Consider the following 13,824-nt stretch of genomic DNA (forward strand, 5'->3'; position numbering starts at 1 on the left):
TATCTCTGCTAAGGGATCGGGGGTACGGTGTGCGCCCCAGGGGTGCAAACGTAGCCCGAAAGTGCCATAGACGATTGATGGGGCGAAACTTTGACCCCTCGTAGCTCTGAGCGAGGATCTCAAACACACACATATATTACACGAAAATTGAAGGGGCTGATAGGATCTCTCAGCACACACATCTCAAAGGGGTGTAAGTTGTACCCCTGGGGTGCTACAGCTCCCCAAAAATCGCAAAAAAGGCCCATTGACTTAACATGGGGAGGGTCGTCCCATGAAACGCATGCAACGCATGCGTTTCTCATTCAATGGTAAATCCCATAGGGATTTTGTATTGAGTATAGCTCTACTTCACAGACTCACAGAGACAAGGGGGTGGGCCCAATCTACTCAGACAACCAATCACTATCTCAGGATCATTGTGACACTATTAAGCCACGCCCTAGCAACCGTTCAGAGCTCCCTAGCAACAGATCCCATACACTTCCATTGAAATAGATCAAAGGGATATCTCTGGATAGGAGTGTCATACAAACATGAGGGTGGGTTTGATTGACTCAGGGCATCAACAGCCAATCACAAATCACCTTCAACACCTCCTAGCCACGCCCTAGCAACCACTATCAAGCACCTTAGCAACCCAAATCCACAGTGTGTATCTTCATATCTGAACATCATAGAGACACGGGAGTTGGTTTATATCATTCATACTGGCAAGGGGATTTTGGGGAATCATTATGGGATGGTGCCAAGCCACTCCATAGCAACCAAACAGAGTACCTTAGCAACCGTTCAGATCTCTGCATCAGAAAATCATAGAGACACGGGGGTTGGTTTATATCATTCATACTGGCAAGGGGATTTTGGGGAATCATTATGGGATGGTGCCAAGCCACTCCATAGCAACCAAACACAGTACCCTAGCAACTGTTCAGATCTCTGCATCTGAAAATCGTACAGACATGGGGGTTGGTTTATATCATTCATACTGGCAAGGGGATTTTGGGGAATCATTATGGGATGCTGCCAAGCCACTCCATAGCAACCAAACAGAGTACCCTAGCAACTGTTCAGATCTCTGCATTAGAAAATCATACAGACATGGGGGTTGGTTTATATAATTAGTACTGGCAAGGTCATTTTGGGGTATCATTATGGGATGTTGCCACTCCATAGCAACCACCCAGAATACCCTAGCAACCACATAGCAACCGCCTAGCAACCACCCAGAACACCATAGCAACTGCCTAGCAACCACCCAGAACACCCTAGCAACCGCCTAGCAACACCCTAGCAACGCCCTAGCAACCACCCAGAACACCCTAGCAACGCCCTAGCAACCACCCAGAACACCATAGCAACCGCCTAGCAACCACCTAGCAACGCCCTAGCAACCTCCCAGAACACCCTAGCAACCACCTAGCAACGCCCTAGCAACCACCCAGAACACCCTAGCAACCGCCTAGCAACCACCAAAAACACCCTAGCAACCACCTAGCAACATGCTAATTGTGTTAGCATCATGCTAATCATGTTAGCATCATGCTAGCAACATGCTAATCATGTTAGCATCATGCTAGCAACATGCTAATCATGTTGCTAGCATCATGCTAATCATGTTAGCATAATGCTAACAACATGCTAATCATGTTAGCATCATGCTAGTAACATGCTAATCATGTTAGCATCATGCTAGCAACATGCTAATCATGTTAGCATCATGCTAACATCATGCTAATCATGTTAGCATTATGCTAGCAACATGCTAATCATGTTAGCATCATGCTAACATCATGCTAATCATGTTAGCATCATGCTAATAACTTGCTAATCATGCTGCTAACAACATGCTAATCATGTTAGCATCATGCTAGCAACTTGCTAATCATGTTAACATCGTGCTAACATCATGTTGCTTGGCTTTTTTGCATCACAAATGCCACAGGGCCCCGAGTTTTGCCACGGCAAGCACCACTCACAATTTCTTCAGGAATTGTACTTTCTAGTTATTATTATTATTCTTCCGGACAAAAATTCGGCGCGCTACTTCTCCCAGAGATTTTGTCAAACACCCAACAAAGCAATTGTCAAAAGGTGCGTCCCAATCGGGAATGGTGTGCTATATCTCTACTAAGGGATCGGGGGTGCGGGGTGCGCCCCAGGGGCGAAAAAGTAGCGAAAACGTCCCATCGAGAATGCATTGCGAAAACTTTGAGCACTCATAGCGCCAAACGATGAAATCCAAAACACACGTCACTTATACGAAAGTTGAAGATCCTGATAGGATCTCTCAGAACACACATCTCAAAGGGGTGTAAGTTGTACCCCTGGGGTGCTAGAGCTCCCCAAAAATCGAAAATTTTCCCATAGACTTAACATGGGGAGGGTCGTCCCATGAAACGCATGCAACGCATGCGTTTCTCATTCAATGGTAAATCCCATAGGGATTTTGTATTGAGCATAGCTCTGCTTCACAGACTCCCAGAGACAAGGGGGTGGGCCCAATCTACTCAGACAACCAATCACTATCTCAGGATCATGATGATGTTATTAAGCCACGCCCTAGCAACCGTTTAGAGCTCCCTAACAACCGATCCCATTGACTTCCATTGAAAAATATCAAAGTTATATCTCTGGATAGGAGTGTCATAGAAACATGGGGGTGGGTTTGATTGACTCAGGGCATCAACGGCCAATCACAAATCACCTTCAACACTTCCTAGCCACGCCCTAGCAACCATTATCAAGCACCCTAACAACCCAAATCCACAGTGTATATCTCCACATCTGAACATCATAGAGACACGGGGGTTGGTTTATATCATTCATACTGGCAAGGGGATTTGGGGGAATCATTATGGGATGGTGCCAGGCCACTCCATAGCAACCAAACAGAGTACCCTAGCAACTGTTTAGCAACACCTATATCTCTGCATTAGTACATCATAGAGACACGGGGGTTGGTATATATCATTCATACTGGCAAGGGGATTTTGGGGAATCATTATGGGATGGTGCCAAGCCACTCCATAGCAACCAAACAGAGTACCCTAGCAACTGTTTAGATCTCTGCATTAGAAAATCGTAGAGACATGGGGGTTGGTTTATATCATTCATACTGGCAAGGTGATTTTGCAGTCTCTTGCAATAACCGGGCCCCGAGTTTTGCCACGGCAAGCACCACTCACAATTTCTTCAGGAATTGTACTTTCTAGTTAGTGGTGCTTGCGTAGCAAGGCATCACTATTGTTCTCCACCATACTTATTATTAGTGGTGCTTGCGTAGCAAGGCATCACTATTGTTCTCCACCATACTTATTATTAGTGGTGCTTGCGTAGCAAGGCATCACTATTGTTCTCCACCATACTTATTATTAGTGGTGCTTGCGTAGCAAGGCATCACTATTGTTCTCCACCATACTTATTATTATTATTCTTCTTCTGGACACGTATTTCGGCGCGCTTCTCCTCACACAAATTTTGTCAAACCCCAACCACTAAATAGCCAAAGTCGGCGACCTATACGGGAATGGTGTGCTATGACTTTTATAAGGGATCGGGGGTACGGTGTGTGCCCCAGGGGTGCAAACGTAGCCCAAAAGTGCCATAGACGATTGATGGGGCGAAACTTTGACCCCTCGTAGCTCCGAGCGAGGATCTCAAACACGCACATATATTACACGAAATTTGAAGGGGCTGATAGGATCTCTCAGCACACACATCTCAAAGGGGTGTAAGTTGTACCCCTGGGGTGCTAGAGCTCCCCAAAAATCGCAAAAAAGGCCCATTGACTTAACATGGGGAGGGTCGTCCCATGAAACGCATGCAACGCATGCGTTTCTCATTCAATAGTAAATCCCATAGGGATTTTGTATTGAGCATAGCTCTGTTTCACAGACTCACAGAGACAAGGGGGTGGGCCCAATCTACTCAGACAACCAATCACTATCTCAGGATCATGATGATGTTATTAAGCCACGCCCTAGCAACCGTTTACAGCTCCCTAACAACCGATCCCATTGACTTCCATTGAAAAAGATCAAAGTTATATCTCTGGATAGGAGTGTCATAGAAACATGGGGGTGGGTTTGATTGACTCAGGGCATCAACGGCCAATCACAAATCACCTTCAACACTTACTAGCCACTCCCTAGCAACCATTATCAAGCACCCTAACAACCCAAATCCACAGTGTATATCTTCACATCTGAACATCATAGAGACACGGGGGTTGGTTTATATCATTCATACTGGCAAGGGGATTTTGGGGAATCATTATGGGATGGTGCCAAGCCACTCCATAGCAACCAAACAGAGTACCCTAGCAACTGTTTAGCAAGACCTATATCTCTGCATTAGTACATCATAGAGACACGGGGGTTGGTTTATATCATTCATACTGGCAAGGTGATTTTGGGGTAGCATTATGGGATGCTGCCAAGCCACTCCATAGCAACCAAACAGAGTACCCTGGCGACCGTTCACATCTCTGCATCAGAAAATCATACAGACATGGGGGTTGGTTTATATAATTAGTACTGGCAAGGTGATTTTGGGGTATCATTATGGGATGTTGCCACTCCATAGCAACCACCCAGAATACCCTAGCAACCACATAGCAACCGCCTAGCAACCACCCAGAACACCATAGCAACTGCCTAGCAACCACCCAGAACACCCTAGCAACCGCCTAGCAACACCCTAGCAACGCCCTAGCAACCACCCAGAACACCCTAGCAACCACCTAGCAACGCCCTAGCAACCACCCAGAACACCCTAGCAACCGCCTAGCAACCACCTAGCAACGCCCTAGCAACCACCCAGAACACCCTAGCAACCGCCTAGCAACCACCAAAAACACCCTAGCAACCACCTAGCAACATGCTAATCATGCTAGCATGATGCTAATCATGTTAGCATCATGCTAACATGATGCTAATCATGTTAGCATCATGCTAGCAACATGCTAATCATGTTAGCATCATGCTAACATCATGCTAATCATGTTAGCATCATGCTAGCATCATGCTAATCATGTTAGCATCATGCTAGCAACATGCTAATCATGTTGCTAGCATCATGCTAATCATGTTAGCATCATGCTAACATCATGCTAATCATGTTAGCATTATGCTAGCAACATGCTAATCATGTTAGCATCATGCTAACATCATGCTAATCATGTTAGCATCATGCTAACATCATGCTAATCATGTTAGCATAATGCTAGCAACATGCTAATGATGTTAGCATCATGCTAATAACTTGCTAATCATGCTGCTAACAACATGCTAATCATGTTAGCATCATGCTAGCAACTTGCTAATCATGCTAACATCATGTTGCTTGGGTTTTTTGCATCACAAATGCCACAGGGCCCCGAGTTTTGCCACGGCAAGCACCACTCACAATTTCTTCAGGAATTGTACTTTCTAGTTCTTCTTATTCTTCCACACAGGTATTTTGACGCGCTTCTCCTCCCACAAATTTTGTCAAACCCCAACCACTAAATAGCCAAAGTCGGCGGCCTATACGGGAATCGTGTGCTATGACTTTTATAAGGGATCGGGGGTACGGTGTGCGCCCCAGGGGTGCAAACGTACCCCGAAAGTGCCATAGACGATTGATGGGGCGAAACTTTGACACCTCGTAGCTCCGAGCGAGGATCTCAAACACACACATATATTACACGAAAATTGAAGGGGCTGATAGGATCTCTCAACACACACATCTCAAAGGGGTGTAAGTTGTACCCCTGGGGTGCTAGAGCTCCCCAAAAATCGCAAAAAAGGCCCATTGACTTAACATGGGGAGGGTCGTCCCATGAAACGCATGCAACGCATGCGTTTCTCATTCAATGGTAAATCCCATAGAGATTTTGTATTGAGCATAGCTCTGCTTCACAGACTCACAGACACAAGGGGGTGGGCCCAATCTACTCAGACAACCAATCACTATCTCAGGATCATGATGATGTTATTAAGCCACGCCCTAGCAACCGTTTAGAGCTCCCTAACAACCCATCCCATTGACTTCCATTGAAAAAGATCAAAGTTATATCTCTGGATAGGAGTGTCATAGAAACATGAGGGTGGGTTTGATTGACTCAGGGCATCAACGGCCAATCACAAATCACCTTCAACACTTACTAGCCACTCCCTAGCAACCATTATCAAGCACCCTAACAACCCAAATCCACAGTGTATATCTCCACATCTGAACATCATAGAGACACGGGGGTTGGTATATATCATTCATACTGGCAAGGGGATTTTGGGGAATCATTATGGGATGGTGCCAAGCCACTCCATAGCAACCAAACAGAGTACCTTAGCAACCGTTCAGATCTCTGCATCAGAAAATCATAGAGACATGGGGGTTGGTTTATATCATTCATACTGGCAAGGGGACTTTGGGGAATCATTATGGGATGCTGCCAAGCCACTCCATAGCAACCAAACAGAGTACCCTAGCAACTGTTTAGATCTCTGCATTAGAAAATCATAGAGACATGGGGGTTGGTTTATATCATTCATACTGGCAAGGGGACTTTGGGGAATCATTATGGGATGCTGCCAAGCCACTCCATAGCAACCAAACAGAGTACCCTAGCAACTGTTTAGATCTCTGCATTAGAAAATCATAGAGACATGGGGGTTGGTTTATATAATTAGTACTGGCAAGGTCATTTTGGGGTATCATTATGGGATGTTGCCACTCCATAGCAACCACCCAGAATACCCTAGCAACCACATAGCAACGTCATAGCAACCACCCAGAACACCATAGCAACTGCCTAGCAACCACCCAGAACACCCTAGCAACCGCCTAGCAACACCCTAGCAACGCCCTAGCAACCACCCAGAACACCCTAGCAACCGCCTAGCAACGCCCTAGCAACCACCCAGAACACCATAGCAACCGCCTAGCAACCACCTAGCAACGCCCTAGCAACCTCCCAGAACACCCTAGCAACCGCCTAGCAACGCCCTAGCAACCACCCAGAACACCCTAGCAACCGCCTAGCAACGCCCTAGCAACCATCCAGAACACCATAGCAACCGCCTAGCAACATGCTAATCATGCTAGCAACATGCTAATCATGTTAGCATCATGCTAGCATAATGCTAATCATGTTAGCATTATGCTAGCAACATGCTAATCATGTTGCTAGCATGATGCTAATCATGTTAGCATCATGCTAACATGATGCTAATCATGTTAGCATTATGCTAGCAACATGCTAATCATGTTAGCATCATGCTAACATCATGCTAATCATGTTAGCATCATGCTAACAACTTGCTAATCATGTTAGCATTATGCTAGCAACATGCTAATCATGTTAGCATCATGCTAGCAACATGCTAATCATGTTAGCATCATGCTAATAACTTGCTAATCATGCTGATAACAACATGCTAATCATGTTAGCATCATGCTAACAACTTGCTAATCATGTTAACATCATGCTAACATCATGTTGCTTGGCTTTTTTGCATCACAAATGCCACAGGGCCCCGAGTTTTGCCACGGCAAGCACCACTCACAATTTCTTCAGGAATTGTACTTTCTAGTTAGTGGTGCTTGCGTAGCAAGGCATCACTATTGTTCTCCACCATACTTATTAGTGGTGCTTGCGTAGCAAGGCATCACTATTGTTCTCCACCATACTTATTAGTGGTGCTTGCTTTAGCAAGGCATCACTATTGTTCTCCACCATACTTATTATTAGTGGTGCTTGCTTTAGCAAGGCATCACTATTGTTCTCCACCATACTTATTAGTGGTGCTTGCTTTAGCAAGGCATCACTATTGTTCTCCTCCATACTTATTATTATTCTTCTTCTTCCTTCTGGACAAAAATTTCGGCGCGCTACTCCTCCCGGAGATTTTGTCAAAGACCCAACAAAGCAATTGACAAAAGGTGCGTCCTCATCGGGAATGGTGTGCTATATCTCTACTAAGGGATCGGGGGTACGGGGCTCGCCCCAGGGGCGTAAAAGTAGCCAAAACGTCCCATCGACGTAACATTACGAAAACTTCAAACACTCATAGCGCTGAACGATGAATTCCAAAACACTCGTCTCTTATACGAAATTTGAAGATCCTGATAGGATCTCTCAGCACACACATCTCAAAGGGGTGTAAGTTGTACCCCTGGGGTGCTAGAGCTCCCCAAAAATCGCAAAAAACCCCATAGACTTTTAATGGGGAGGGTCGTCCCATGAAACGCATGCAACGCATGCGTTTCTCTTTCAATGGTAAATCCCATAGGGATTTTGTATTGAGCATAGCTCAGACTCACAGACTCACAGAGACAAGGGGGTGGGCCCAATCTACTCAGACAACCAATCACTATCTCAGGATCATGATGATGTTATTAAGCCACGCCCTAGCAACCATTTAGAGCTCCCTAACAACCGATCCCATAGACTTCCATTGAAAAAGATCAAAGTTATATCTCTGGATAGGAGTGTCATAAAAACATGGGGGTGGGTTTGATTGACTCAGGGCATCAACGGCCAATCACAAATCACCTTCAACACCTCCTAGCCACTCCCTAGCAACCATTATCAAGCACCCTAACAACCCAAATCCACAGTGTATATCTCCACATCTGAACATCATAGAGACATGGGGGTTGGTTTATATCATTCATACTGGCAAGGGGACTTTGGGGAATCATTATGGGATGCTGCCAAGCCACTCCATAGCAACCAAACAGAGTACCCTAGCAACTGTTTAGATCTCTGCATTAGAAAATCATAGAGACATGGGGGTTGGTTTATATAATTAGTACTGGCAAGGTCATTTTGGGGTATCATTATGGGATGTTGCCACTCCATAGCAACCACCCAGAATACCCTAGCAACCACATAGCAACGTCATAGCAACCACCCAGAACACCATAGCAACTGCCTAGCAACCACCCAGAACACCCTAGCAACCGCCTAGCAACACCCTAGCAACGCCCTAGCAACCACCCAGAACACCCTAGCAACCGCCTAGCAACGCCCTAGCAACCACCCAGAACACCCTAGCAACCGCCTAGCAACCACCTAGCCACGCCCTAGCAACCTCCCAGAACACCCTAGCAACCGCCTAGCAACGCCCTAGCAACCACCCAGAATACCCTAGCAACCGCCTAGCAACCACCAAAAACACCATAGCAACCACCTAGCAACATGCTAATCATGCTAGCATGATGCTAATCATGTTAGCATCATGCTAGCAACATGCTAATCATGTTAGCATCATGCTAGCAACATGCTAATCATGTTAGCATCATGCTAGCATCATGCTAATCATGTTGCTAGCATCATGCTAACATGATTAGCATCATGCTAGCAACATGCTAATCATGTTAGCATCATGCTAGCAACATGCTAATCATGTTGCTAGCATCATGCTAATCATTTTAGCATCATGCTAACAACATGCTAATCATGTTAGCATAATGCTAACATCATGCTAATCATGTTAACATCATGCTAGCAACATGCTAATCATGTTAGCATCATGCTAGCAACATGCTAATCATGTTAGCATCATGCTAGCAACATGCTAATCATGTTAGCATCATGCTAACAACATGCTATTCATGTTAGCATCATGCTAACATCATGTTGCTTGGCTTTTTTGCATCACAAATGCCACAGGGCCCCGAGTTTTGCCACGGCAAGCACCACTCACAATTTCTTCAGGAATTGTACTTTCTAGTTATTATTATTCTTTATTCTGCACAAAATTTCGGCGCGCTACTCCTCCCAGAGATTTTGTCAAAGACCCAACAAAGCCATTGACAAAAGGTGCGTCCTCATCGGGAATGGTGTGCTATATCTCTACTAAGGGATCGGGGGTACGGGGCTCGCCCCAGGGGCGAAAAAGTAGCGAAAACGTCCCATCGAGAATGCATTGCGAAAACTTTGAACACTCATAGCTCCGAGCGAGGATTTCAAAAACACTCGTCTCTTATACGAAAGTTGAAGATCCTGATAGGATCTCTCAGCACACACATCTCAAAGGGGTGTAAGTTGTACCCCTGGGGTGCTACAGCTCCCCAAAAATCGCAAATTTTCCCATTGACTTAACATGGGGAGGGTCGTCCCATGAAACGCATGCAACGCATGCGTTTCTCATTCAATGGTAAATCCCATAGGGATTTTGTATTGAGCATAGCTCTGCTTCACAGACTCACAGAGACAAGGGGGAGGGCTCAATCTACTCAGACCACCAATCACTATCTCAGGATCATGATGATGCTATTAAGCCACGCCCTAGCAACCATTTAGAGCTCCCTAGCAACTGATCCCATAGACTTCCATTGAAAGAGATCAAATGAATATCTCTGGATAGGAGTGTCATAGAAACATGAGGGTGGGCTTGATTGACTCAGGGCATCAACGGCCAATCACAAATCACCTTCAACACTTACTAGCCACTCCCTAGCAACCATTATCAAGCACCCTAACAACCCAAATCCACAGTGTATATCTCCACATCTGAACATCATAGAGACACGGGGGTTGGTATATATCATTCATACTGGCAAGGGGATTTTGGGGAATCATTATGGGATGGTGCCAAGCCACTCCATAGCAACCAAACAGAGTACCCTAGCAACTGTTTAGCAAGACCTATATCTCTGCATTAGTACATCATAGAGACACGGGGGTTGGTATATATCATTCATACTGGCAAGGGGATTTTGGGGAATCATTATGGGAAGGAGTAAAGCCACTCCATAGCAACCAAACAGAGTACCCTAGCAACTGTTTAGATCTCTGCATTAGAAAATCATGAAGACACGGGGGTTGGTTTATATCATCCATACTGGCAAGGGGATTTTGGGGAATCATTATGGGATGGTGCCAAGCCACTCCATAGCAACCAAACAGAGTACCCTAGCAACTGTTCAGATCTCTGCATTAGAAAATCATAGAGACATGGGGGTTGGTTTATATCATTCATACTGGCAAGGTGATTTTGCAGTCTCTTGCAATAACCGGGCCCCGAGTTTTGCCACGGCAAGCACCACTCACAATTTCTTCAGGAATTGTACTTTCTAGTTCTTCTTATTCTTCCACACAGGTATTTTGACGCGCTTCTCCTCCCACAAATTTTGTCAAACCCCAACCACTAAATAGCCAAAGTCGGCGGCCTATACGGGAATCGTGTGCTATGACTTTTATAAGGGATCGGGGGTACGGTGTGCGCCCCAGGGGTGCAAACGTACCCCGAAAGTGCCATAGACGATTGATGGGGCGAAACTTTGACACCTCGTAGCTCCGAGCGAGGATCTCAAACACACACATATATTACACGAAAATTGAAGGGGCTGATAGGATCTCTCAACACACACATCTCAAAGGGGTGTAAGTTGTACCCCTGGGGTGCTAGAGCTCCCCAAAAATCGCAAAAAAGGCCCATTGACTTAACATGGGGAGGGTCGTCCCATGAAACGCATGCAACGCATGCGTTTCTCATTCAATGGTAAATCCCATAGAGATTTTGTATTGAGCATAGCTCTGCTTCACAGACTCACAGACACAAGGGGGTGGGCCCAATCTACTCAGACAACCAATCACTATCTCAGGATCATGATGATGTTATTAAGCCACGCCCTAGCAACCGTTTAGAGCTCCCTAACAACCCATCCCATTGACTTCCATTGAAAAAGATCAAAGTTATATCTCTGGATAGGAGTGTCATAGAAACATGAGGGTGGGTTTGATTGACTCAGGGCATCAACGGCCAATCACAAATCACCTTCAACACTTACTAGCCACTCCCTAGCAACCATTATCAAGCACCCTAACAACCCAAATCCACAGTGTATATCTCCACATCTGAACATCATAGAGACACGGGGGTTGGTATATATCATTCATACTGGCAAGGGGATTTTGGGGAATCATTATGGGATGGTGCCAAGCCACTCCATAGCAACCAAACAGAGTACCTTAGCAACCGTTCAGATCTCTGCATCAGAAAATCATAGAGACATGGGGGTTGGTTTATATCATTCATACTGGCAAGGGGACTTTGGGGAATCATTATGGGATGCTGCCAAGCCACTCCATAGCAACCAAACAGAGTACCCTAGCAACTGTTTAGATCTCTGCATTAGAAAATCATAGAGACATGGGGGTTGGTTTATATCATTCATACTGGCAAGGGGACTTTGGGGAATCATTATGGGATGCTGCCAAGCCACTCCATAGCAACCAAACAGAGTACCCTAGCAACTGTTTAGATCTCTGCATTAGAAAATCATAGAGACATGGGGGTTGGTTTATATAATTAGTACTGGCAAGGTCATTTTGGGGTATCATTATGGGATGTTGCCACTCCATAGCAACCACCCAGAATACCCTAGCAACCACATAGCAACGTCATAGCAACCACCCAGAACACCATAGCAACTGCCTAGCAACCACCCAGAACACCCTAGCAACCGCCTAGCAACACCCTAGCAACGCCCTAGCAACCACCCAGAACACCCTAGCAACCGCCTAGCAACGCCCTAGCAACCACCCAGAACACCATAGCAACCGCCTAGCAACCACCTAGCAACGCCCTAGCAACCTCCCAGAACACCCTAGCAACCGCCTAGCAACGCCCTAGCAACCACCCAGAACACCCTAGCAACCGCCTAGCAACGCCCTAGCAACCATCCAGAACACCATAGCAACCGCCTAGCAACATGCTAATCATGCTAGCAACATGCTAATCATGTTAGCATCATGCTAGCATAATGCTAATCATGTTAGCATTATGCTAGCAACATGCTAATCATGTTGCTAGCATGATGCTAATCATGTTAGCATCATGCTAACATGATGCTAATCATGTTAGCATTATGCTAGCAACATGCTAATCATGTTAGCATCATGCTAACATCATGCTAATCATGTTAGCATCATGCTAACAACTTGCTAATCATGTTAGCATTATGCTAGCAACATGCTAATCATGTTAGCATCATGCTAGCAACATGCTAATCATGTTAGCATCATGCTAATAACTTGCTAATCATGCTGATAACAACATGCTAATCATGTTAGCATCATGCTAACAACTTGCTAATCATGTTAACATCATGCTAACATCATGTTGCTTGGCTTTTTTGCATCACAAATGCCACAGGGCCCCGAGTTTTGCCACGGCAAGCACCACTCACAATTTCTTCAGGAATTGTACTTTCTAGTTAGTGGTGCTTGCGTAGCAAGGCATCACTATTGTTCTCCACCATACTTATTAGTGGTGCTTGCTTTAGCAAGGCATCACTATTGTTCTCCACCATACTTATTATTATTCTTATTATTCCACACAACATTTCGGCACGCTACTCCTCCCAGAGATTTTGTCACAGACCCATAGTTGTGATGCCAAAACGTGGGGCCTAATCGGGAATGGTGTGCTATATCTTTTCTAAGGGATCGGGGGTACGGGGCTCGCCCCAGGGGCGAAAAAGTAGCGAAAAAAATCGCATAGACATTTCATTGAAAAAAAAAATAACGACTCGTAGCTCAGAGCGAGGGTTTCGTAGAAAATCGCCGCTTATACGACATTTGAAGAGGCTGACAGGATCTCTCAGCACATACATCTCAATGGGGTGTAAGTTGTACCCCTGGGGTGCTACAGCTGCCCAAAGTTGCCCCATTGACTTAACATGGGGAGGGTCGTCCTATGAAACGCATGCAACGCATGCGTTTCTCATTCAATGGTAAATCCCATAGGGATTTTGTATTGAGCATAGCTCTGCTTCACAGACTCACAGAGACAAGGGGGTGGGCCCAATCTACTCAGAAAACCAATC

This window comes from Pseudorasbora parva, chromosome 14 (assembly GCF_024679245.1).
Source record: "Pseudorasbora parva isolate DD20220531a chromosome 14, ASM2467924v1, whole genome shotgun sequence".
Taxonomy (NCBI): domain Eukaryota; kingdom Metazoa; phylum Chordata; class Actinopteri; order Cypriniformes; family Gobionidae; genus Pseudorasbora; species Pseudorasbora parva.